This window comes from Rhinopithecus bieti, unplaced genomic scaffold (genome assembly GCF_001698545.2).
Source record: "Rhinopithecus bieti isolate Rb0 unplaced genomic scaffold, ASM169854v2 scaffold_5153, whole genome shotgun sequence".
Taxonomy (NCBI): domain Eukaryota; kingdom Metazoa; phylum Chordata; class Mammalia; order Primates; family Cercopithecidae; genus Rhinopithecus; species Rhinopithecus bieti.
In genome coordinates this window covers 1,040,155-1,066,340 of record NW_016804751.1, presented here as the reverse complement: position 1 = coordinate 1,066,340, position 26,186 = coordinate 1,040,155, and the positions used below count along the sequence as shown (strand labels likewise).

The 26,186-nt window shown below is 37.2% G+C and overlaps 1 protein-coding gene across 1 annotated transcript in view; it reads left to right on the top strand.

Annotated features, from left to right (window-relative positions):
- Positions 1–26,186, top strand: part of LOC108528529 (synaptotagmin-1-like) — a 167,183-nt gene that overhangs the window by 89,337 nt on the left and 51,660 nt on the right.

The following is a 26,186-nucleotide window of genomic DNA, read 5'->3' as shown; positions in this document are numbered from 1 at the left end:
CCCACATTCTCAGGTCTCAAACTCCATGCTGGGAGAACCACTACTCTCTTCAAAGCTGTCAGACAGGGACATTTAAGTCTGCAGAGGTTTCTGCTGCCTTTTGTTTGACTATGCCCTGTCCCCAAAGGTGTAGTTTACAGAGGCAGGCAGGCCTCCTTGAGCTGCGGTAGGCTCCACCCAATTCGTGCTTCCCAGCCACTTTGTTTACCTACTCAAGCCTCAGCAATGGCAAGCACCCCTCCCCCAGCCTCACTACCACCTTGCAGTTCAATCTCAGACTGCTGTGCTAGCAATGAGCAAGGCTCCATGGGTGTGGGACCCTCTGAGCCAGGTGCCAGATATAATCTCCTGGTATGCCATTTGCTAAGATGGTTGGAAAAGCACAGTGTTAGGGTGGGAGTGACCTGATATTCCAGGTGCTGTCTGTCACAGCTTCCCTTGGCTAGGAAAGGGAATTCCCTGACCCCTTGCACTTCCCACGTGAGGCAATGCCTCACCCTGCTTCGGCTCATGCTCAGTGGGCTGCACCCACTGTCCGACAAGCCCCAGTGAGATGAACTCAGTACCTCAGTTGGAAATGCAGAAATCACCCATCTTCTGCATTGCTCACACTGGGAGCTGTAGACTGGAGCTGTTCCTATTTGGCCATCTTGGAACCCAATCCTATATATTCTATTATATATATTCTATAATTATTATCCAAAATTCTGAGGACAATTTAGCATTTTAATAAAACATACATAACATACACAACATGTAAAACCTTAATATTCAATTAGGCACATAGTAAATACACAAAAATAGCTGTTGAATTAGTCCATTAAGAGTAAATTCCATTTAGTATTTGTTTCCCTGATAGCTTTATTTACTCATTAATTCAAAAAAATATTTATAGAACACCTGCTATGTGCTAGGCATATCTACAAGTTAAAGATATAGCAGTGAATAAAACAGGCAAAAATTCTCTCTCACAAAGATGGCATTCTAGAGGGGAACAAAAACACTAAACAAGATACATTATCAAGATACAAAGTGTTTTAGATAATAAGAGCTTAGAAGAAAAATAATGCAGGGAATGTTGATGAAAAATGGTCAGATTCTGGAGATATTTTAAAGGAAGAGTCAACAGGATTTGCTTCTGACCATGAAAGAGAGTGAGGAGTCAAGGATGAGTGCACTGGTTTTGCCCTGAGCAACTGTAAGAGTGGAGTTACTAAACGCTGGGATGCAGAAATCGGCAATAGTCCAGGTATAGGGAGAATCCAGGTTCAGGAAGAGTGGACAGCATGGGCTTAGTTAGGGACATATTAAGCCTATGATACCAATTAAGACAACAAATGTAGATGTCTAATATGCAGTTAGTCACCAAAATTATAACTTCTTATTTCTCACATTTTTCAAACTGCCATGGAGTAGTCCCTTTTTCCATTGTCTCAACCATGACAAGTTTCTCATATTTATCACCCCCAATATATGTAAAAGGTGTTAGCTAGAGTGTCTTTCTCACTTATTCCTCATATTATCTAGTTGTTAAAGCTCTTAACTATATAAAATGCAGGCCATAAACCATGGAGTTTTACCTCATTCTTATTTTTCATTCACATCCTAGATTATCAAATTCAAATTCCCTCCCATTAGACATCTTTTCCTCACTAACTGGAAGAAGCTCAAGGCTTGATTCCTTTATGTAATCCTTCCAATCTAACCCCAGTTTACCTATGTGTGCCTTTTTCCAGGATAAATTTGGAAACCTCCAGAAACATCACAAATATGACCGACTTTTGAAGGATCTTCTACTGTGGTTATGTAATCTGTGACACATAAACACAACTCTTAAAATTTCAAAGAGAACAGTCCACTGGAAAAAAAACCTTTTTTATTCTTCTTACTACCAAACAGGCTGGATTACATAGCCCATGAAGCCAGTTTACAGAAATGAATTTGTAAAAAAATTGCTTTTAAAGAATCAACTGAAGACAGGTTAGTTTAGTGGCCTCACAGACTTCATTAAAAACAAGTCTGGGTCCTGATTGGCAGTGATTTTCAAACTATTCTGATTCAAGAACCACTTGTGAAGGACAAAAGTAAAATTTACTAGCCTCAAAGGCTACAAAACAAACAAAACATGACCCCAGTGGGGTAAAGGCTTTTGATGAGACACTAGCATTAAATCACTAACTCATGCCAAAAACAAAAGTATAAAGATTGGAATCTAGATCTGTAGTGATTAATCCAAGGAACAGGCTGGAATGAAACAACCTAAGGACCCAACTTGGGGAAGTACTAAATATCATAACCAAGAATGGCCATTCGACGGATTTACAGCCCCAATTAGGAAAGTTCTTCTATCAATTACTTGCATACAGAACTTAGGAAATTTATGGAAGATGTGACTGTGACTTCCAAAATGGATACAAGAATTAGTGCATGTTTGAAAACAGACTTTGGGTCCAAGTGTTTCTTTTCAAAATAGGGATGAGAGTTGGGGATGCATTTCCCTCTAAAATCTTCCACAGTAATTTCCTCCTGAGAAAAGAAATTCATTTCATTTTAGTGTTCCTATCATGTTTTTGACAATTTACAGCCTCATTTTCAGTTCTGAGAGCATGGTTTAGTAAATGGTCCTCAGACCCAATAAACATATCAACAGATAATTTGTAAGCAAGTTAATCAAAATATGAGGAAAACAATGGGATATACTTGAAATAACAAATCACTTGATTACTTAATTAGTTTAGCAAGACTGCTAGAAATTGAAACCTTGTCATTTTTTAAAACCTTGGCTGAAAATATTTCTGGGTAATGATTCAAAGAATGAAGAAAATTGGCCTTTTAGAAGGTTACCAAAATGTACCAGCTGTGTACCATTCCAAGGAGTCCTCTGAGAACCCTGAAAGTACATATGGGTTTTTGTTAATCATCTTAAAATCTCAAAGAGAAGTCTGTGCTACACAATAATACACAAAATTCACATGAAGCCTCCTGATGTTTTATGGAAAGTCCTAGTTAGGCCAATCTTTTTGGATTTGCTTGAGATCTTTATTTCCAAGCTCAGTAACAAACCCCTGAAAGCTTTGATTTCAAATAAACACCTCTGTTTTGTCTTTTGCCTCTTCATATAGTAATCATGTATATGTTTACATACTGAAAATCAAAACAATAGAAATCTAGCTTTGATAAGTGTGTTTACTAGGAGAATACTAAAATTACCCATAACGTGATTTAAGGGAATTAATTACCCAAATAAAAGACTATGACCATAAATAACTATAGATATTGCTAAGAGTTTACTTACTGTGCTTAATACTTCACATGTACTATTATGGCTAATATATCTTGTTGAAAAGATGTGGAAAGAAGCCTAAGGAAATTAAATAATTTGCCGAAGGTTATACACGAGAGCAAGCAACTGAACCAATCATCTGACCCGGGCCTTCTAACTCCATTTGGGTCATCTTTTCTGATTTGTGGCTCTAAAACCCCCTTTCCAGAGACAATTTGACATTTTAGAAATCTTCTTTTAGAATTAACCTATTTTACTGAAAAGATTCCATTTCTTTTGAAGATTAACCAGAGATTTTAAGGCTCATCTTGGCTTTTCTTTCAACATTTCTTCACCACTGCCACCCCCACCAAAAAAAATAAGAGAAAATACAGTTTCTGTCATTTAGATATTTTGAGAAAATATTAACAGCAGAAACAAATTAGCATGCTCTGAAAAACAAGTCCCAGAGTTTAGAGAGACTCTAACAAAGATGCAATTTGAATGTGTTCCTCAAGTACATTCATTGCCATTTATACCTTATTCACTATCAGCAAATCTGGCTGTGCCTGGGATGAGTAATTTTTTGTTTATTTATTTTAGAGACAGAACCTTGCTCTGCCACCCAGGCTGGAGTGCAGTGGCATAATCATAGCTCACTGAAGCCTCGAAACTCCCCTCTTTCCTCAGCCTCCCAAGTAGTTGGGACTATAGGTACATGCCACCCTGCTCTGCTAGTTTTTTTTTAAGACATGGGGGTCTCACTATGTTGCCCAGGCTGGCCTCAAACTCCTGGCCTCAAGCGATCCTTCCACCTCAGCCTTCCAGGTATCTGGGATTGCTGGCATGAGCCATCATGCCCAGCTTAACAAGTTCTTTCCTAAAAGTGAAGAGGGCTTGTTTAGAAGGACTGGAATAAGCTTCCCTTGCAATTCCCCAAGTGGATTTTGTAAAATGTCCTCTTCCCGTCAACTCTTCCACCTCCTAGAAACACCTATTCATGCCTTCTTCCTTCCTGGAACCCCTAGGAGTTTCCTGGGCTTCCTTGAGCTATGGCAACCCCATACATATGATTCCAAATTTAGACAGAGGAGCGTAACCTGTGTCCTAGAGTGCCAAGAGCCCAGGAAAGAGAACTAGCACCAATATGTGATACTGTGCTAAATACTTGACAATCTTTCCCTCATTTAATTCCTATGACAAATCTAGGTAATACTGTCATTATTAACAATTTCCTGATAGGGCTTAGAGACTCAGAAATCTAAAGTCCATGCCTTTGGCTACTACACCATAATTTCTCCTAGGATTTAATAGTTTTTATTCCTTGAAACATTGGCAATGGAAGGCCGACTATATTATTATGCTGAATTCCCTGATTCCTACTTTAAAACACAACAATTTCCATTTTTGAAAGATTATAGATCCATCTCTTTTGCTTGCCGAAAGTAACCCATTCTTTCTTCAAAGGTAAAACTGTACACCTAAACTTTGTAAAACTCTGTAGTTGAGACTGTCTCAAGTTCCTATTGAATCAGAAAATTGTCATCAGATCTCCTTGAAAAAGATAAAAGGACCACCATGGTTACAAAGTGCAGAGCAACAAAAGCCAAGGTCCAGTTAACCGCACTTCATTGAAATGCAAGAGGCATCTCTGTGTACTGACTTCCCATCTTAGACACAGCAGAGCAGGGGGTTTGAAGGATTTGAATTCTGAATTTCTGTTAGAATAACATCTGCCAAGAACAAGCCCTGAATGTACTACTTGTCCCTGTAGAGAAAAATGAGGAGCTTATCACGCAGGTCTTTGTCAAGATAATACCTACACCTGTTGTCAGGCTAAAGATTTAGATAATCCTGGATGAAATTCCAGGTCTGCTGTGTGAGGGTTAGGGAGCATGGTTGAGCTACAAATTGCCTGGAAGCAAGCTGACTTTAAGTCGCCATGACAAAGAAAATGCAGAGAATGAAAAGCTTTTACATTAATATTTTCTACATCTTGTTATGATAAGATTGTCCAGCTGAGGGGTGCTTTTTTTGTGCTTCTACTGACATGAACAGATAAAATAATAAACACTAATTATAGAGTATTATAATGATTTCTGGGCTCGCCTCAGAGGGGCGTCTATCTAGCTAGGTAATTACTTCCCTGACAGATAGGTTTTTACGTGAGAATGGAGCATGATGAGCCCAGTTTATTGCCTGCTGATGAGACCACGGGGGAGGAAGGTCATGCGGTATGCTCATTAAGACCATTTTAGTCAACGTGTTTTTCAATCAGCCATCAGGGTATCCACCCCTGGTTAAAGAAATGCTGCAGATGAAAATGGCACAGTGATTCTCAGTCGTGCGAGTCTGTTACTTTAGGGAAGTGACTAAATGGTGAGAGACTTCTCAGGTGGAAGTGGAAGGCATTTCTTGAAAATATGATACCTTTGCCTATAATGCTCTAAAGTTGTTCCCTAGTGTGAAAGAGAGGGCTGGTTTCTGTATGATACTTCATTCCCTGAAAGATTATTTTCCCCAGCTAATTCAGATTCAAGTTTCTACACAATTCTGGATAATGTTTAGGAGGTATCCTGACTTCAGGGAATTTATATTCAAAAATACACAAACACATGCACTTTTCTCCTTCTTCCATACCCTAATTGAATTTGCCAGGTAAAAGGGGCAATGATTCTTTCCTCTTGTTATTTACCAATAGATAATAAAGAATATATAGTGGAGTAAAAAAGACAGAAAATCAGAGAATCCAGAGAGGAAAGGAAGTTAAAAAAAAAAAAAGATAAGAAAACTAAATGAAGCTTTGACGAAAATGTGATAGTGTACACATACTGCCCTTCTTGCAATGATCCATCTTCTTGAAATGATGTGGTTTCAGTGCTTACCTCTTAGTCCTGCTACACCTATGGAAATTCGGAAGAAAGCTAGGTTTATCACTTTTTAAATGATGGCAAATGTTATGTGCTCCAAAGGCTGAGTAGAGATTCTTGGATTGTGACGACATATAAAAGTATAGTGCTGTCCCCACTTTGAATTACTAAACAAACTCAAATATTGTAAAAAGGCAGGCTGCTTTTCTTGACTGCTCATGCAACATAAACTTTTCTCCCAAGTAGTCTGTGTCGTGTATGGAACTGCAGATAATAAATCTAGGATTGTTTGCCATGTCTTCTATGAATACTCTGAAGGAAATTTATCCATACCTAAACATAACTGTTGAAAATATTATTGGCATGATATGGTAATAGAGGCCCTTGTAGTGCTTTGTGGAACAGACACATATACAGTCACGGGGGTAAGAGTATGTTTTGAGAAATGCACAATTAGGCAATTTCATCATTGTTGTGTGAACTTCATAGAGTGTATTTACACAAACCTAGGTGATCTAACCTGCTACATGCCTAAGCTATAGGGTAAAGCCTATTGCTCCAAGGCTACAAATTTTTACAGAATATTATTGGACTGAATACTGTAAGAAGTTGAAACACAAAGGTAAGCATTTGTGTATCTAAACATAGAAAAAGTACATTTAAAACACATCATTATAATCTTACAGGACCACCATAGAACATGTGGTTCATTCTTGACCAAAACATCCTTGTATTTCCACTTCCTCCCTAACTATGAATACTTTTATCCTCTTCAATATGGAACAATGGCAAAATAAGTTTATATAGTATAGATGGCTATTGAAGATATAGTTATTTAAATAAAAAGTGGGTTTTTTTTTTTTTCCCAAAACAAAACAAAAGAAAATCTCCTTTTGCTTTTCTAACTACCCTTTGTGTCCATTTACAGTATTAGATAAAACACGCAGTGGAAGATCAGAATTTAATTAGGTTTATTTGTTGTTAAAACAGCTTTCAAATTCTTTCATCTTATAAGGAATGAATCATTAGATTACTCACAGACACATGGAAACAAAAAACTACAGAGGAATGTTCACATTGCACTTCAGTTCTTAATCATGTAAAGCACCTGGGCCTTTCTAAAAGATGCAAATCTCTCTTTATTATTTTGATGAGCTAACAAGATGAATTCATCTCTAGAACACTATAAAACTAAATTGTGAAAAATGGCCCCAACCATATAACCTGTCCTTGATCATACCTATTATTTGGTAATTCTCTGGGGAAACTAGAATCTTTTAGAAGTAATATTTGTGTCCTAACTATTTAAGTGGATGATTTACCCTCCTCTAGGAAACTTAATATTGAGAGTAGGCTGAGAGGTGATCATCTTAATCTAGGAAATTTTTCATAAATTAAGGAAATTGAGTTTAATAGTTAGAGCAAATTCTCCACATGCGTCATATTTCTGTACTGAGTGCTGAACTATACCATAACCAAGCAACTGAAGACAAGCTTTGAAAACATCCAGCAGATTCAAGTATTGCTGTTTGCCCTAACAATCTCTTAAACATATGCTCATTTGCAGTAGCCAATACAAAAGCTTTTGTGTAAAAGGCTTTATATTTTATACACAAAATACAAACCAAATTTTATAATATTAGATTTGTATGCCAAAAAGAATCTTTCATACATATAATTCTCTAATTCTTAGATATCAAAAACAAGACTATTTGAACAGTTTAGTATTCAAGTAAGTGGCAACTTACATTACCCATGGGGGCATGTAACCAGAGTGGCTGTATATGAACTAGGTACAAAAATGCTTAATACTCTGCTTACCACTAGCATGTAAAATGTATGTGAATTCAACAAAACATGTTTTAAATGGCTTTACATTCCATTACTATGTGGGTTATAGACACAAAGTTATGGCACTGAGATGAATCACTACTTTTGACAAACATTTTTGACACTCTGACCTGGGAGATCTGGAGCACCATCTACTGAGAGCCAAAATGATCTAAATTTATACTTCCATCATTTCAAGGCTTGAATAGAAGCATAGCAGAAAACAAGCATGAAAGCTGATTTTCTATTGTTGGCAGATGTGAAAAAACATCATCACTTATTATATGATAGGTTTGGTTGGCTTTCTCCTGATCAGTTACATAAGATGTTATGTTCCTGATCTGTTTATGTATAGGTGTTTAATACCCAAATCTTTGAATTATTGTTAGATTATTTAGCATCTTTTGCTAGTGGTTATTCCCACCAAGCAATTTATAATAAACAACTAATGGGAGGGACCACTGGATTTTTTTTTTTTTTTTTTTTTTTTGAGACAGTCTCACTCTGTCACCCAGGCTGGAGTGCAATGACGCAATCTCAGGGCATTGCAACCTCCACCTCCCAGATTCAAGTGATTCTCCTGCCTCAGCCTCCTGAGTAGTTGGGATTACAGGTGCCCACCACCACGCCCAGCTAATTCTTGTGTTTTTAGTAGAGATAGGGTTTCACCATGTTGGCCAGGCTAGTCTCGAATTCCTGCCCTCAAATGATCTGCCAGCCTCGGCCTCCCAAAGTGTTAGGATTACAGGCGTGAGCCACTGCTTCTGGGCAGGACCACTGGATTTCTGTATGGAACAAACTACTACCAAAAAGAGAATTGTTTTTCCAAACTCTACATAGATAAGGATTATATAATCAGTTATTGGAAATGCATTCTCAGGATTGTCTGCATAATTTATTGTGTATGTATTTGTGGATGTTCAATCAAGGTTTATGTATATTCATTGATTTTTTTCAAATCTGATTAGCCTTACAAAACATAACAAAATGTTGTGCATGTTTATTCCCCCCAAAAATGTCAGCCACAGTTAAAATTAAAATTATGATACCAAACTTACTGGTTGCTATAATTTATAATTCAAGATGGTATCAGAGCCACAATATATACTAAACTGGTTTTGTATATGCAGGTCATCATAGGATATAGAACAAATTGGTGTATTAGGCCATAGTTACCAACTGAAGGGAGCATCAACCAACTGTGGTTATACAGTCCATTACCTGTTTTTATTTTTTTCAATTCAGGAAAATGTGTCGTATATGAACATACTAAATAAAGGAAATAAAGCTATTAATAGAATGTGCCCCTGGTGTCTTAGGTGAAAACATATACCAAGATTCATAACTCCCCTAAAATTGTTACTGTCAGTTAGCTGGATAAAGTGGTCTATGACTAAGTTAAAAGGTTAGAAAAATCTTGTAGTCAAAAGGAAAACAAACTTTGTTATGTATACTCAGGCTGGCCCACAGAAGGTGGTGCATGGCAGTGCTAGTGAATATCATTGCTGCAGTCTCTAATACTGCTGTAGCGCTGCCCAGCTGCTACTTTAAACCAACACTGGCTAATCTGGGGCCTTGAATTAACCCTTAAAGGTTGTATGGTGCATTACCCTGCTATTTAAAAGTTATTTTAAACCATTCCTAAAGAAAGGTACCACATCCTTCTCCAGAAAAGAAGTTATTAGATTCTTTACAAAAATACATATTCATTTAAATAATAAATTTCCAACAAAAAAATCACAATTATAAGATTCCTTTGAAAATTGCCAGGGTTTTCCCCAAAACATTTTTGGGTTTTTTTCCTTCCTTACTGTTCATTAGTTTTCTTTTTTTTTCTTTTTACACTTTAAGTTCTGGGGTAATGTGCACAACGTACAGGTTTGTTGCATAGGTATACACGTGCCATGGTGGTTTGCTGCACCCATCAACCCGTCATCTACATTGGGTATTTCTCCTAATGCTATCCCTCTTCTAGCCACCCACCTCCCAACAGGTCCCGGTGTGTGATGTTCCTGTCCCTATGTCCATGTGTTCTCATTATTCAACTCCCACTTATTAGTTTTCTATTATATGGATATCTTCCATGTTTATTTTGCTTTTATTAAAAATAAGAAATCTGTGTTCCTGGTATTCCCTGGTGTTTGGATCTTTAAACACCTATTAGAACCATAATTTCTGTAACATAATAATGCTTTTCAGACTGTCTCAGTGTCCATTCCTGAAGTTACTAGTTTCCAAGTCTCCTCAATGCCTAGCTTCGTGCATCCATAGGTCTGTAGTTGCGCCTATAGCATTCTCATTGCTGCTTCAGTTTCCCCGTGGTCTACTTCTCTTCTCTATGGTTGTGTACTCTCCTTATCCTTCTTGCTTTCTCTCTCAACATTAACTTCACATATGTGAAAGACCTTCTATGGGAAGAATAACCTACTCCAGCATTTAATAGAGCCATTCTAAACATGTCTGACATAGGGATGTCCGCCTGTCACCTGCCTATTCAGGATAAAGGAAGTGACCTTGAGATTGGAGATACACATATTATTGCAAACCGCAATCAAGGCTAATATCTTAACCTGAGTTTATCCTAATTTATCTCTATTTATCTTCATTTTTAGCACTTCTGCTATTTCTACCCTCTCTACCCACCTTGTAATCTTCGAATACTGTATCTAACTGATATCCTTCATAAAGGGAATATTTTTGCACATATTATGCACTTTCACTTGAAGGGACAGTAACCCTCCAAGACAGCAATGGCCCAGAAAAGAGACTGGAAATGTAGTGATAATTCATAAGTCAACATCTGCTTCTCTTTTCTACCTTAGTCAAGTTTAATGCAGAGGGCATTACACTTAGTTCTAGTCTCAAGTCTACCATAATTAGAACCATAATCACGGGCAAATCACTTAACTTGTCTGGGCATCAATCTCTCAATGAAGAAACTAAACTATTTGACACATATGGCCCCTTTTATGTTTAAATCAATGGTATTGTTTTTTACTAAATGAGGTTTAGAACACTGACCCATCAAATGAAGTCACTGTAAAGAATATAAAAATTATAGTTAAATAACATTTCAAATATGAAGCTATTTAAATGTCAATTGTGCAGGCAGTTTTTGAATATTTCTAGTTAATTATAATCACTGCTTTCTCCATCTTTCTATTCTTCCTATAAGCATTTGATTAAAGTTGATACACAGAAATATCTTTTAATATGCATTCTATTGGGGATACCAATTAAGATTTCTTTGTTTATTTTAGAAGTTGTTTATAATAACAAACAATAGTTGTTAAGAGGATAACATTCCCAGTAGATGGTTTTGAAAACTTCTATAATACCTAATTATGTATAGATCCAGACTGTTTATGTTTGGCATACAAATAATTGCTGGGAATTAGACTTGTTTGATCAATACAAGCAATTAAGTGCACATAGGTTAAACTTTTTCTTTAAAAGTTACTTTGTTATATGAACATTTATTTTTTAGGTTATATATTTAATCCCAATCTTTGCTATCTCATGAAGACCAGTTTGTCATAAACACTTAATAAATGTCATTTTGTTCAATTAAAACAGAAGAGCCTGTACATCCCATGCATACATACTTTTTCTTCTACTGCATTGTACAAACATTTAAACGTGTGTGTGTATAGCTTCAGGAAACTATAGCCGGAGCTGGGCCAGAAAATGTCTATAGTAGCCTTGCAATAGCTTTCTAGTTCCTTGGTCACTACTATGCATCACTAGTGCCTTTACCTATGTCCTTTTTCTCTTCAACTTATATACACAAAGACTTTTTCCTGCTTCTTTAAGGGGGGAAAATGCCTGCTAATTCAGGCGAGGGACTATGTGTTTGAAAAAGTTTCAAATAAGATACTTGGCCAGTCACAGTGGCTCACATCTGTAACCACAACATTTTGGAAGGGTGAGGTGGGTGGACCACCTGAGTCCAGGAGTTTGAGACCAGACTGGGAAACATGGCAAAACCCCATCTCTACTAAAAATAAAAATAAAAATAAACTTAAAAAATAGCCGGGTGTGGTGGCATGCACCTGTAGTTCCAGCTACTAGGGAGGCTGAGGTCAGAGGATTACTTGAGCCAGGGATGCAGAGGTTGCAGTGAGCTAGGATTATACTACTGCACTCCAGCCTGGGCAACAGAGTGAGACTCTGTCTCCAAATAAATAAATAAATAAATTTTGTAAAGGTAGAAGTTTCTAAGCAGGGATTTCCATGTTCTACTCATAGAAAACCTTACAGAACAAGCAGGTACTTTAAACCCCAACTTCTAGGGCTTACTACATCATATAAATTATTCTATAAGGACACGATCCACGTCATTACATCACACATGATTCCAGCCCTCTTTGTCTAAGCCTGCGACATATACTTAAACCCTGTTGTTTAACAAATCATCTCCAAAGCAACCCATCTTTGAATGTCATTAAGGATGTGTATCTGCAATGCAAGAAACTTTGCTATCCCATGATGTTTAGAAAAACCTGCTTAATGAGTAGATATATTCCACTTGTTTGTTTACTCTCCATAGGTACTCTCTCTCTCTACTTACAACAGAATTGTATGTAATCAGTTGTTCTCATTCACATATACAAACTCTGACAAGAAATAAAAATGTGGGACTATCAGTTCTTTGCATCAGGGAACATTTTTAATAAACTATAGAACTTCTTACTAATCAGATCTTTTAACAACACATATGTTAGCCATAATTTCTGTACTAAGACACTGAATCTATATTACATTGTAAAAATTCAAGTATGAGCTATTTATATGTTCTCAGCATCGTATCCTACCTAAAAATCATAAATCAAATAGTACACCCAATGAAATTGAGACCATTTTTAGTTAATTTAATCCCAGCACTTTGGGAGGCCGAGATGGGCGGATCACGAGGTCCAGAGATCGAGACCATCCTGGCTAACACGGTGAAACCTCGTCTCTACTAAAAAATACAAAAAACTAGCCAGGCGACGTGGCAGGTGCCTGTAGTCCCAGCTACTCGGGAGGCTGAGGCAGGAGAACGGCGTAAACCTGGGAGTCGGAGCTTATAGTGAGCTGAGATCCGGCCACTGCACTCCAGCCTGGGAGAGAGAGCTTGACTCCGTCTCAAAAAAAAAAAAAAAAAAAAAGAAAAGAAAAGAATGTCAGATATTTCCAGTTGCTAAGCATTTAATATGAATCAGGCACTGTGCTAAGTATTTTATAGAGAGTAGCCCATCTAACCCTCACAGTAACCCTATACGGTAGGTACTGTGGTTAATATTATTTTATAGAGGAGGAAACTAAAATGTTAAAAGCTTAAATAACTTGCGCATAATTGTAAATGGAGCTAGAATTCAAATCAAGTTTTTCTGGCTTCTGAATTATGTTTTTATACCACCTCCTACCAGTACATTTATATTCAGGTTTCTTTGGCTATCTCACCATAAAATGCTGCCACCCCGTCTTAATGGTTGAGGAGATTCAACTCTCAGTTCCACTGTAAGTAGTAGCATGCAATTTTAACTATAGCTCTAGAAGTACCCAAGATTATTTAGCTCAATTTCCCAGGTCTTTAGGTTAAATTAATTGTCTTTAATGTGTTTCACTGCAGCTACCCAATGCAAATTATGTCACTAAGAACAAAGGAATAGTCACTACTTCTTTTATTGTTTGTTTGTTTCCAATAATTCTTTATTATAGACTGTGCTGTATTGAATTACCTTGCATTCCATTATTTTGCCAAATCATTTATAAGATAAATTCCTAGAAGTAACATTGCTGGGTCAAACGACATCAGTAATTTTGATAGGTACAAAGGCTTTTTGTTATTGTTGCTTGTTTTCATTTTTATTAAAGTTATACATACAAGCACATAGATTTAAGAATCAAACAATTCTACAATTGCTTTTGATAAAGGATAAGAAAAGCAGACACCACCCTCACAGTGTTTGCAGGCACCTCTTTTAGATTTTTTTTTTATTTACCCTCTTGTCTCTAGATGATATGCTGCTTGATGAATTTTGTTTCAGTGTTACCCACTGACTCCCCACCATGGAAAATGAGGGTTTAGCTCTTTTCTATGCACACACATATTCCTTTCATTCCCCCATCTTTCCAATATAGTTATGCCATAATTCTGTCTAGCTCAACATTCAATTCACATTATTGGGATTATGTGGAAACTGCACAATTGACTCATGTAGTAAACTTTCAACACTTTTCCTTTCTCATCTGATGTTGTTTAATTGTCCCATTGGCTTAGTTTTCATGTATTTATCACCAATTCAACCCCAGTCTCGCTGCTGATTGTCTAAATCTCTCTCAAACTGCTCATCCTTACCAAGTAGCCTTCCCCAGCCTGACTTGCTACATTCTAGACTGGTTGCTCTCCGAGTCATCCTGGGGATTCCTGCCATCTGTGTTGGAGCTCCTAATGTCTTCCTCTTTCAGAGTTGGCTCCATCTTGGTGGCAAACATCCACTGGTAACCAACTGCCTGCAAGGTGACTTTGGGCAAGCTGCTTAAACAACTCCAAACCTCAATCCTTTCATCTCACCTTAATTGTGTCACTACTTTTAAGATTAGTCATAGCCTCTAGACCCAGTGGTTAAAACAGTTGTTTTCAATTGGTAGAATACATTAGAAGTTCTGGGGGCAGGCCGGGCGCGGTGGCTCAAGCCTGTAATCCCAGCACTTTGGGAGGCCAAGACGGGCGGATCACAAGGTTAGGAGATCGACACTATCCTGGCTAACATGGTGAAACCCGGTCTCTACTAAAAAATACAAAAAACTAGCCGGGCGAGGTGTCGGGCGCCTGTAGTCCCAGTTACTCGGGAGGCTGAGGCAGGAGAATGGCGTAAACCCGGGAGGCGGAGCTTGCAGTGAGCTGAGATCCGGCCACTGCACTCCAGCCTGCGCCAGAGAGCGAAACTCCGTCTCAGGAAAAAAAAGAAGAAGTTCTGGGGGCATTTGTTAAAACTGCAGGTGCCCAGGCCCACCCCTGTGATCCTGATTCAATAGCTCTGAAATAGGGTGTCAGGTATCTGAATATTAAAAATAGCTAGTGGTAATTCTGATGCAAAGTCCTGAAGAATCACTTTTTAAGAAGCACCAGCTCAAAGATACACAACAAAATAACAAGTCAGCAGTGATTTTCAAAGCCAACAGTAAAAGACGCTTTCAAAAATTCCTTCCCAGTTCTAAAATGTATACATCGGGGATGCCAGAAATATATTGCTTAAGATTTTTGAAAAGTTCCCTAGGAATTAAAAAAAAAAACTAATTTATTAAAGGATAACACAGTCCATAGGTTATTAACTTCAAATCATGTATTAAGAAGATGGCCAAGAGCTAAAGTGACCCATTTTTATTATTTTCTGAAAGTGGAAAAGATGTTGCCAAGAGCAAAGAAAAGAAGATATTATCTTTTGTAATCATTGAAATAGAATTTTTAGTTGATCCCCCCCAACAGTTTTGAGTAGACAGTAAGAATTACATATGATTACACCACTTAGAAAAGCCAGAGAAAGGAATAAATAGATTTATTTTTGTTCAGAATGACTGATTTGTTGTGATCAGAAACCAAAGGATTTTAAAATATTGAGTACGAACCTGTGTATAAGGTTTGCAAGACAATGGGTAGAATACTGGATGTCACAACTAAAAATGAGGCCAGTGCTGCAGTAATTTTGCAAGATGTGTGGCAAATATCAATCCATTGTTGAAAGGTCTCCAATTCACATATAACCTAAACCTCAGTGAAAAATGTGCCACATCCATACCACATGAACAGCACATATCATCACAAAAATAGTGTTCTTTGAAGAATGGGTGGGTACCACTAGAGACCTATTATTAATCATTGTTTCTCCAAAGAAGGGTTTAGATATTGTTTTGTGAGAGTATCTTAATGACCACCACTTTTCAATATTTTTAAAATATGTTTGAAATATCCTAAATAGGCACGTTTCCATGGCAATATACTTTGGGCAATTTGAGAGCAAACGAATAACTATGAACAATTTTCCTTAAAAGTTTTATTTTCTAGCATATCTACAAAATCATATCAACTCTTTGCTATTGTGAAAACTACATGTCATAGGAAAACAAGTAATGCTATAAACAGATTTCATAATTTGAAATAAACTATCAGCTGAACAAAGATTACATTAAGAACATACCCAGTAATACAGATTGTAGATACATAAGAATTTACACTGGTTTATAGCAAATGAGGACAGGAGGATGGAGGATAATTTACTCCCCATTTGATCCCACATAGGGGATACAATTTACTTGGAGTATAAAAGACAAAGAAAAAGGGTATAGGGAGACTATCAGGAGAGGTAAACCAATTTAAGCTGATAAAAAATGAAAAAAAGACAAATGTTTATGTCTGATGACATAAAATTAAGAGATTACTACTTCAATCAGTTTAACGAAGATTAATCTGGTCCAGTTAATAAAAAAAACTGACTACATCTATTGTAACCATGTCTGAAGAGGCAATCCTGAAAGCATTTGTTGTTTCTGAAGCAAAACTCTTTATTTTTCTTTCTTTCTTTTTTTTTTTTTAAATTATACTTTAAGTTCTAGGTTATATATGCACAGCGTGCAGGTTTGTTACATAGGTATACATGTACCATGTTGGTTTGCTGCACCCATCAACTTGTCATTTACATTAGGTATTTCTCCTAATGCTATCCCTCCCCCAGCCTCCCACTCCCCAGCAGGCCCCAGTGTGTGATGTCCCCCTCTCTGTGTCCATGTGTTCTCATTGTTCAGTCCCCACTTATGAGTGAGAACATGCAGTGTTTGGTTTTCTCTCCTCGTGGTATTTTGCTGAGAATGATGGTTTCCAGCTTTGTCCATGTCCCTGCAAAGGACATTGAACCATCCTTTTTCATGGCTCATAGTATCCATGGTGTATATGTTGCCACATTTTCCTTATCCAGTATATTATTGATGGACATTTGTTGGGTTCCAAGTGCCAAGGTCCTCTGCTATGGTTGAATATGCCACAATAAACATACGTGGCAATGTCTTTATAGTACATGGATTATAATCCTTTGGGTAATATACCCAGTAATGGGATCACTGGCAAATAGTATTCTAGTTCTAGATCCCTTGAGGAATCACCACACTGTCTTCCCAACAATGGGAACTATTTACCTCCTCACCAACAGTGTAAAAGCATTCTATTCTCACATCCTCTCCAGCATCTGTTATTGTCTGGCTTTTATGATCGCCATTCTAAGTGCATTGAGATGGTATCTCATTGTGGTTTGATTGCATTTTCTGATGACAGTGAGATGAGCATTATTTTCATATGTCTGTTGGCTGCATAAAGTCTCTTGAGAAGTGTCTGTTCATATGCTTTGCCCACTTTTTGATAGGCTTGTTTGTTTCTTTCTTGTAAATTTGTTTAAGTTCTTTGTGAATTCTGGATATTAGCCTTTTGTCAAATGGATAGATTGCAAGAATTTTCTCCCATTCTGTAGGTTGCCTGTTCACTCTGATGATAGTTTATTTTGCTGTGCAGAAGCTCTTAGTTTAATTAGATCCCATTTGTCTATTTTGTCTTTTGTTGCCATCTGAAAGCATTTCTTTAAGCTTCTCTGTCAGCCTCACTCTTCTTTTCCCCACTCCATCCTTCTCTCTGATTTCTTCTGCCTTCTGGGGAAGAAATGAAGACTGAGCAATTTCACCAGTATATACCCCTCTGCTAAGCACTAGCATCTTGTGCTGTTCCCTCCTGGGATAAAGAAGACCAGAAACAGCTGCTATGTCAATTTACACCTTGTCTCTGACTAACCTAGAAGCTACAGCAGGGGCTGCATTAAAGACATAATATATCATTTGGCTGTAATCTGCTCTAATGCTTTGGCATCTGGTCACATGTATTATTTAAAATCAGACAAATACATAAACTGTTGACATAGCCCAGATAGCTTGATGATAGCACCTGGTAAATGCTAGGGGTATGTAGCCGGGTATTAACTTCAATTGTAATGAACCAGCAGATATGAAAATGATTTGGGATATTACCAAAGCAGTTGTTAAACGGAAATAATATTGCTCTTACTGGGAAGAAAAAAATTGAAAACAGTAAAAATGCAGCTACAAAAAAATTACAGGCAGAAGCTCTATAGTACGTTAGATTTAACCTGTGTAGGCAACTGATAAAGACTGATAAAGATAGATTGCTATGACAGCATATAAAACAGTCTGCAGGATGATTCAGTGTCCAAATGTGAACCCATTTAAGCTAATAAAGATCAATACCAACCAGAAGTTGATGATGTATAACCCACCCTTTATTCTTATGTCTCATTTTAAAGGTTACCACATTTCAAAATTTATACATTTAAAGATGCTTAACTTTTAAGATAGGAATTGATTTGGCTTACTTTATGTTAAAGAAAACTGTTTCAGCTCACATCAATAAAATATAATACCTAACTAGAATTCATCAAAAACAGGTTTCTACTGCAACATTTCAAAAAATTAGATGATATGTTTTTATGCTTATTAATCACTCAAATGGTAAAACATCTGGACTGTAAATTTAATCTTCCAATGAAATAGCTACACAATAGAGTTTTTTTTTTTTTTGCTATTAAATACATTAGGTTATTACCCTGTTTACCTAAAGTTACCTCCATAATTACCAATAGAATTAAAGTTAAGTAGATAAATTTCATGAGAATCCCAATGTTTGAAAACTATTTTCACACAACACACACATAATTTTAGTATCTTATATTATTTTTTAAGGCCAAGATAATTTTAAAGAACTTGATACATAATAAGCCTTAAATACATTTTTCAAAGGGATGAGAGAAAAAGAGGAAGGGAAAGAGGTAGAGAGGAAGACTGGTTGTGGTAGAGACATGAATCAACCATGTCTGTGTTTAAAAATTCCTCTGAATGATTTATGAATTCATTACAGAGGTCAACTTTTTTGTTTTTTTTGGGTTTTTTTGAGATGGAGTCACTTCTTTTGCCCAGGCTGGTGTGCAGTGGCACAATCTCAACTCACTGCAACCTCTGCCTCCCAGATTCAATCAATTCTTATGCCTCTGCCTCCTGAGTAGCTGGGATTATAGGCGCCCACCACCATGCCCATCTAATTTTTGTATTTTTAGTAGAGACGAGGTTTCCCTGGTCTTGAACTCCTGACCTCAAGTGATCTTCCAGCCTCGGCCTCCCAAAATGTTAGGATTACAGGTGTGAGCCACCATGCCTAGCCCCAGAGCTCAAGGTTTATTACAGATTTTGTTTTTTGTGTTTTGTTTTTTGTAGCAACGTCATCTCACTATGTTGCCCTGGCTGGTCTCAAACACCTGGATTCAAATAAACCTCCTGCCTTGGCCTCCCAATGTGTTGGGATTACAGGCATGAGCCACCATGCCTGACTATTACAGACTTTGATAGTAGTCTACTTGATTCATAAAGATATTTCCTCTCCTAATCCATGTGTAGTAAACACTTTACTTATAGTATAATAAAAGGGGGGAAAGAATATAGAAATAATATCAAAGAAGAGAGAAGTCAATTTAAACTGATGCATATCATATCAAAATAAATTTAAAATAACATACTCAGTAAGGAACTATCCAGATTTTCCTAATTTCTAAATTAACAAAGTTAGGGAGACATCTTTATAGTTTACAAGATAGCTGTTGACTATTTTGTTATCATACTATGACTGCAAAATACCCAATAATACTCTGTATCCTAAATTAGTTACTACACCTAGAAATATAATTTTAATTGCTTAATGCTTACATATGAAGTTTTCTATAACCATTTCTAAACAGAAGATTTTAATACTTCAGAAACTGAATGAGGTATTTAGTATGCTGACCATTTTATAAGGTCCAAAGAGTATGCTAATGGAGTTCCAGGTGAGAACAAGACATTTTTATAATGACAGCCAATTGTCATCTGGGACCACCCTAAATGCAGAAGGATTGGTTGATGTCATGTCTGCCCTAAATTGATAGTTTTTCACATGAATACAAATTTAGAAAAATATGTTGATAAGTCCACAGCATATTGCAAGCAAATATTAATTTAAATATTAAATGTAGAAGTATTAAATTAAATATTAATCCAATCTTTCTCAACCCTCCCAGTACATCGGAATCACCTTAGTGGATTTTTAAAATACGGGTTCCAGGACTCTATCTCAAGAGAAGCAGTTAGTTGAAGGTCATAGGAAATAATTATTTTTTGAAAGTTTTCCCAAATGATACTAATCCAGTACAAAACAGGATTAAATGAAGTCATCATAGTCCTTTTCTGTCAGAATACAGGAATAGAGCTTCTTTGTGTGGCTTGATTGAAGGATGATATTCTTCTGACAGTGTGTCAACAAATATTTATTGAGCATTTATTTAGTGCCAGGCATTATCATGTTGGTACTAGGAATAGTGAGGTTAACATGATATTTTCCCTTCAGCAATTTATATTCTAGAAGAGATAATTAAATAATAAACATAAAATAACTTTGGGTGCTGGTAAGTGCTACAAACAAGACAAACAGAATAATGTAAAAGGTAAATGAAGGGGTGGACTTAGCTCTGGTGAACAGACAAGTTTCTTTAAAAAAGTAACATATGAAAACCTAAAGGAAGAGTGTTTCAAGCAAAAAGAAAAGTGAATGCTAAGGTCCTGAGATGGGAAGAAACTTTATAAATATTTCAGGAATATCCAGGAAGCTGGAATGGTCAGAACTCGGCCCAGCATTGGGAGAGTGGAAGGGACGAGGTCTGAGAGGCAGGCAGGAACCAGCTGGTGTAGAGGTTTGGAGACCGCTGGAAGGGGGTTGTTTGTATTCCAGTTGCACCAGGGAGCTAGCCATCAGATATTTTGTTTATTTTATTTGAGACAGGGTCTCCCTCTGTTGCCCAGTCTGGAGTGTAGTGGCATAATCACAGCTCACTGCAGCCTCGATCTCCTGGGCTTAAGCAATCCTCCCACCCGAGCCTTCCAAATAGCTGGGATTACAGGCCTGTGCCACCATGCCTGGATAATTTTATTTTCTGTAGAGATGGGAGTCTCCCTATGTTGCCCAGGCTGGTCTCAAACTTCTGGGCTCAAGTGATCCTCCCACTTCAGCCTCCCAAAGTGTTGAGATTACAGACCTGAGCCACCATGCGTGGCCCGTCAGAGGTTTTTAAATGAAAGGAGATCTGCCTGCATTTTGGAATGTTACTCTGGTTGCTGTGTGGAAGTTGGCCTGAAGAAGGAGGTCAAATTTGGAGGCAGGATCTCTGATGCTGCAAAATGATGGTACTGGGTACTGGCAAGATTCTAGTTGATGACCTAAGTCTTACAAATAATGATTCTTCTTTATCATTCTTTTAGGTCAAAAACTCTATGCTACAAAGCCTAAAGATGTGGGGAGGATGTGATTCATATAAAAAGGAAGCATCCTGATAGATTTTTCCAAGTATATGTGATTTCCCAATCCAAACAGCTTTTCATCCAGGAAGTTTCCATCACGCTGTCCACTATCCACTGTAAATTCCATAACACTATGCAGAACTGAAGTTCCTGACATTTTTGTGTTTCTCAGAAAATGTTGGTGCACCTTTTTAGTCTTGTAACTGAATGAGGTTAGGTTATGTTCATGCTACAAACATTAGATTCCAAATTACTGCTTAAAGTTGAAAGTTAACTTTCTAATTGAATTAATTTCTACATATGTTTTTCCTGTTCCACCAATTATATTCCATTTGTCATTTGTTACATTTCAGGAAAAGTGTTCAGTATGAAAGGTCAGTCTGATCCACAGAATAAGCGTAGGAGGGCTCTTGCTACAACATAGACTGAGCTCCTCTGAACTAACAGGGAAAATGTGCTCAAATGCTACTGAATGAATTCCATACTTTAAGAAGAGAGAATACTAAGGACCATGCTCTGAGTTCATAGCAGTAGTTATCTCATATTTAATAATTGACTTGGCTTTTAAATACTGTCTTAAAATATCTTCTCAATTATTATATTTAATTTTTAATTTATACTGGCTTTGTACTGTTAACCAGCTTAACTTTAAATTTCCTGATAACAAGGAGTAGGTATGTGGTCCATGTGTGTTAAGCCTATTATGGCATAAGATATGTAATAAGAAGTCAGAAAATAGGTGCCGAATAAAGTAAACTTTAACAGAATATGGTCCTTATATGGTCCTTATTATGGTCCTTGACTCTAGAAGTCACGAATAAGGTCCTTATACTTTAGACTTTAAAATGGATTTAAAATATGATTGATGTTAACTTATACAAATCAACATATATAAAATTTGTGAACAGTAGACGTGTATCAAAACAGTTGCAAATAGGATTTATTGATGAGGAAAATTTTCTGGGATAACATCTAAATTGCTATTTTAGAAGGAAAAGGACTGTAATATATAAAATGAACATGTTTTTAAAATAATGCATTTTGAGTAGGATAGGGTACAGAATCTGATATCAGGGGTCAAACAATTTTCTGTTCAACAGTGATTCCTTTTACAGTATTTTTGCCATGGCCCTTGTAGCTGATTCCTCTCCAACCCCTGCACCAAGTCACTGTCCAGCTCAACACGACCATACGAATAACCAGTACAGTAGATGAAAATAAATCATGTACTTTCAGAAAGTCTTCTATATTTCCGTCTGCTTAGTCAGTCAATGTTGACAATATTAATACATAGTCCAGTATTGTTGTTCCTGGTCTCCTTTGAAATGCTACAATTTTAGAATCCTATTGTTTCAGTGACATTTATTTTCTTAGGGGATTGGATTAGGGCATGAATAAGAAGGAATATTCATCTTTTCCTTGTTCTTTTCAAGTTTTAAAAGGGTTTCTGATATTGTTATTTTGATGCAAATTGTTATATGACATTGAAGCAAGTCATCTGCAGTAATTTGAATTATTTTTCTGACTTTCAAAATTTCAATCATTGTCTTCAGTAGGTAATCTCAAGCAATATTATGATAAAAGATAACATAAAAATTCAGATATGATATTCCTGTTATTTAGAGGCATATTTAATTTTCCTGTAAGTCAAAGTATTCAAATATGTTTCAAATATATTTTCAAAAATTTATTTCCAATCAAACTTAAATTGACTTTGTTTATACTCGGAACAGTCTATGTTAACTACATTTATCCCATCTTCTATAACATATTAGGGGAAAGAGCAGACTAAGTGTTATCAAGTACATTTGACGATTGCTGATGGATTTAGTTTTAAAGGCAACTTTTAATATACAAATAAATTAAAATTCTCATGTAGAAGATATTACAGAGTAAAGAAGTGCCTCTGAAACATTGGGGTTTCAGAATAATCTGGAGATCTTGTTAAAATGCAGATTTCCCTTCCCACTCCCAGATGTCTGGGTGGTGCCCAAGAATTTCCATTTCTAACAAGTCCCCAGCTGATGCTGATATTGCTGGTATAGGGCCACACCCTGAGTACCACTTGTAAAAATGATGCTCATCAGTCCCCTGCTTTTCTTAAGGAATAAAATTTTTCAAGCTAATCAGTTATATCCACCAGAACAATATCACTTAAGAGAAGCTTCTAGAGATCTTTAACCATATTCATTTACAGCTCTGCTGGACAAACCAAATTGACTTGAGTTGACGCAAAGAGCTTATCTGAGCATCTTTCCCTCTAAAGCCAAGATGACTGGAATATACCTAGTCCTACTCTTGGAACTTCACTTTTTCTCCAAGAATACACTAGTCATTCCCTCTCCATCAAGTTCAGACTTCTTACTCTGCTTTCTCACTCCTCTATGCCTAACTTATCCTTCATGTTTATGGACATAGTATAAACCATAGAAAGAAGTAGGTACCAGGACCCATGGTAAGTCATTAAGTTGAGCCACGATTTCATCAAAATGTAAAGGTAATAGTACCTACTTCTGGCTATTGTGGATAGAAAAATGAGATGATATATGCACAGAATCAAGCACAATACCCAGCACTTAGAAGGTCTCCCCTCCGACTACCTGCAAAAGAAGCTTTTTCCTGTCTTTCTAGAACTTCTGGCCTCTATATGTTATTGATCTCCCTGTCAACTGCATTCCATGAAATTCCCTGCTAATCCTAGAGTGTATTAGACAGAAACTGAAAAAATGACCATATCAGACAGTGTTTTCAGTTTTTTAGAAGGCAGAAAAACACAAAGGGGATAATTTGATGGCTGCTTGCAAGAAAGTAGCAGGACAGAAATTAGAGCTATGGAAATTTGTAGCTGTCTTAATCACCTCTGGCAGCACACCTTTCACTACAGGTAATCACAACATCTGACAGAACATAACAAATGAGACCATGCCATGTTTGATAGTAAGTTTTAGACTGAGGGCACATTGCTGAAAGGCAGGTGTTGTTCTGATCACCTTTGTACTCACTGTTGCCTGTGCTATTGCCATGTTTTCATAAGCCTCGGTAGTGCATTTGGTTTCCATGGAGTCCATCCATGAAGAAACAAACATCTAATCCCAAAGCAGAATACGGATCTCTTGTAGTTTCATTCACCCTTTTAAACAATATCACAATAATTTTTAGATTCAAGTAATCACTCCTAGCAAGTTTGAGAGACCCTATACAGTTAGGGACATGTCATCTGGACATTGGCTGTATTGAACAAAGTGACCTTAAATAAACCTCTTCAGTTCCTTGGGTCTATGACCCATCTCTAAGATGGACATAATGCTGCCTGGCTAACCTGACTTTCATTGTTATTATAGTATATATCAAATTGCATTGTAGAATAAAAATGTTAAACAAGGGCCAATGGAATACTGGTGACAAAATTGAATAGCACTAGTACCTAGAATCAAGTCAATTATCAGCTTTCAAACATACCGAATATCAAGAAAGTGCCATAAGGCCAGGCACGATGACTCACATCTGTAATCCCAGCGCTTTGGGAGGATGAGGCAGGAAGATGCTTGAGCCCAGGAGTTCCAGGCTGCAGTGCACTATGATTGTGCCACTGCACTCCAGCTGGGGAGACAAAGCGAGACCCTGTGTCAATTAAAAGAAAAAAGAGTGTGCCATAATATTCTCATAATGCTTTCACTTCGTATTCATGAAGCTAGTAACATAAGCCTCCTTCATGATACAGCCTATTACAAAATCCATGTTTGCCCCTTCTACTTTGGAACAAATGTCTTCTATGAGTGCTTTGGCTAGCTAATGAATTTCTACAGAAATAATTTTACTTTTCAGTTTTCTTCATTTTGATAAATGGAGATTACCACATGGAAGAATGATATTAAATATAATAATTAAAACTCATCAAAACTCAAACTTTTTTTTTGGAGACAAGGTCTCACCCTGCTACCCAGGCTGGAGTGCAGCAACACAGTTATAGCTCACTGTAACCTCTAACTCTTGGGCTCAAGAGATCCTCCTGCTTCCGCTTCCCAAGTAGCTAGGACTACAGGTAGGAGCCACCATGTCTGCTAATTATTTCATTTTTGTAAAATCGTGGTCTTACTATGTTGCCCAGGCTGGTCTCATACTCCTGGGCTCAAGCGATCCTCCCACCTTGACCTTCCAAAGTACTGGGATTAGAGTCATAAGCCACCAAAACTCAAACATTTTTAGGCCAAAACTCAAACTTTTTAGGAAGAAAGAGATTAAGAAGTGGGCTGCCCTGGGACTTACTGATTGTGTAAGCCTAGCATTGTTGGCCTAGTGAGTGTTTTAGCACTTTCAGAATCTAAGAGCCCTTCACAGATCGTCTGACAGGAGTTGACCCTTCGGCCTGAGTCAATCTACACTCCACCCATCGCAAGCTCAGATAGTAGAAATTTCTCCCATAAAAAGTTTCCATAATGCTACATGCAAACCTCTTGGGAATAGTAGCTCCTCTCTTGCCTGGAAGTGCAGGCTACTTTCTGGAGCTGCCATGTCCCGCATGGCCAGTAAGTGCTGCCATGTAAACTTGTGCAATTTCCCAGTCTCAACACAAAATCAAAGCTTCAAGCTTTGGGAGATAAAATCCAGGTTTCAAGTCTGATAAAATCTTTTTCACAGTAGTTATCTAGGATTGATTAATTCTGAAGGCTCTAATTTCTGTTCTTCAAGGTAATTTAACACAAGGCAGCCTGAACAATACCACTCTTGGATGGGCAGCCTAAGAAACAGATTTTCACAGGTGTTTCCTCTGTGCTGCAAACCTAAATAGCCCCCTGCATTCAATCACA